Source organism: Agelaius phoeniceus, chromosome 12 (genome assembly GCF_051311805.1).
Source record: "Agelaius phoeniceus isolate bAgePho1 chromosome 12, bAgePho1.hap1, whole genome shotgun sequence".
Taxonomy (NCBI): Eukaryota; Metazoa; Chordata; class Aves; order Passeriformes; family Icteridae; genus Agelaius; species Agelaius phoeniceus.
This window is the reverse complement of record NC_135276.1, coordinates 18,928,891-18,931,200: the sequence shown is the minus strand read 5'-3', so window position 1 is coordinate 18,931,200 and position 2,310 is coordinate 18,928,891.

Sequence of the window (2,310 nt, the reverse complement as noted above, 5' to 3'; positions counted from 1 at the left end):
CTTCGCCGCGCCGCGCTGCGAAGCGCCCCGGCGCCAGCGGGGTGGCACCACCGGGACCAGCGGGGTGGCACCACCGGGATCAGCGGGGTGGCACCACCGGGACAAGCAGGCTGGGAGCAGCAGCAGGGCTGGCTCCGTCTCCCCGGCAGCTCCGGGTTACCTGCAGGGAGACAGAGGCACCTGGAGCTGCCGCCAAGTCACGCCTTCCTTCCCTCGGCCGCCGGAGCCGCAGGGAGGTGCGCGCCCTGCGAGCTGCTCCCATAAAAGCCGGCCGGGAAGGCTGGCTGTGTGTGACACCGGGCTGCGACACGAGGCACACCTCCATGGGCACCTGAAGAGCAGGTTGGGGTTTTTCCTCCGCCCTCAGAAGGATTGCTGCGGGAGGAGCGTCGGCGGGGAGATAGGGAAGGTGTTTGGCCAGGGATAAGTTACATGCACGGCCGAGCCTGTTTGTAAACTTCCAGGCTGGGATGGTTCTTCTTAGGAAATGCTCCAGTCAGCACAACGCCGGGATTTAGGAGTGTTTACATCATGGAGGTGTGATGTGGGGATCTGTAATGATCATTTATCAAACCCACAGTGTTTCATTTGTGCTTTCGTGGTGAAGCCCAACACACAGCTCAGGTTGGATTTTGGTGTCCAGAGCTGGACTTCAATAATCCCTGTGGGTCCTTTCCAGCTCCCTATCCTCTGGTTTGTGATTCTAGGATGGATAAAGTGCACTGGTTGCATCAGTCCCAAAGATTTATGGCTGCCTGTCAGGGAGCATCACGCCCTGGTTTGCCCCAGGAGACCAACATCCTCCCCCAGGCACTGTGACTGCAGGGTCCACTTACCCTTAAACTGTCCCTGAGGTGTAACCTGGGAGATTCAGATCCTCCTTTGACAGTAGAAACTGCACTGAGGGAATAAAAGTCATTCCCAGCCAGAGAAAAACAGATGTGCACTTTTCTGTAGGAGAAGAGAGTTTCCTCCAAGGACAATGTCCAGAAAACTGCACATTTATTTTGCTCTCGACCACGATGAGGCCAAGCCCCATGACCTCTGTGACAGCCCGTGGTGTCAAAACCCTCACCAAAACGCTGCTTTTCCTTGGAGCATCTGTCTCCTGTTTGCATCCCCCGGGTCCCACCAGGTCCAGGAAAAGCTGGGGACCCCCTGGGCCACCCCACAAAGCACCCACCGAGGTGTTGTGGAGGGAGGGAGGGGCTTCTTCCCAACCTGGGAGGAAAACACAGCGATTGGGAAACCCTGCAAGGAGCCGGGACCTTGTAAAACCCAGCTGGGGCTTCCCGGCTCCCGCGGTTGAGCAATTCTTTCGCAAGGATCCAAGCGGGATGCGTCAGGCAGAGGGAGGGAGCTCCTGCATCACCCAGAGCGCTCCTTCCCGTGGGAAAGGAGCCAGCGGTGATGCTGGGCTCTGATTTTCGGGAATCTCACATCCAGGCCCTGCCCAGGGCTTAGGTAAGGTGCTTAGCCAGGGCTTGGAGCAGATACAGAGGGATTTGGGCTTTATCGTATGGGAATCGGGAGGTGAAACCTCTCTGAGCTCATTTGTGCTCTTGAACTGGCTCCCCCTCCTTGTGCAGCTCTTCCAAAGGGCTGGAGCACGTCCAGCTGGCTCTGGCAGCTCCTGACAAGGCACTGCCTGCCAGGGAATCCCTCCCCCTGCCCACCTGAGCCTGTTTGTGGTCTCCACAATCTTAACATCACCCCAAATCCTTGTGTTCCTGCCAGAAAAGCAGTGGAAAATATCTTCCCCCTTTCTAGGGAGGTAGGAAGGAAATTTCCCTTTGGTTTTGCTTTTGCTTTTCTCACCCCAAATCCTCACCCATCATCCATGGAGCTGCTGCCCAGTAGAGCATCCTGGGGCTGTGCTGTGCATGGTGAGCCCATGCCCATTGTGGCCCTCATTAGCCACCATGGCTAATTGAGCAGCAGGCTGATCCTTTCCTTATTTAGCATCATCCCCTTGGCACAGCCCTGCTGCTTGTAGAGACACATGGAGCTGCAAGAGCAAAATCCAGAATCTGCACCACACCCACGGGGCAGGGAGGGGGAACAATGCCCTGAGTGGGACTGGCAGAAATTCCAAGACAAAAAGGACACAGAAAAGGAGAAAAACGTATTGATGATGAGTATAATAATAATAATAATAATAACAATAGTAATAATAATGCACCATAACAATCACAGCAGGCTGTTTTATTATCCAGCAAACTGGGGAGGAACAGCCTGGTTTGGGCTCAGGACCACATCCCTCTCTCTCATCTTTGTGTTCCCTCAGTTCTGTTTTGGGAAATTGTCTTT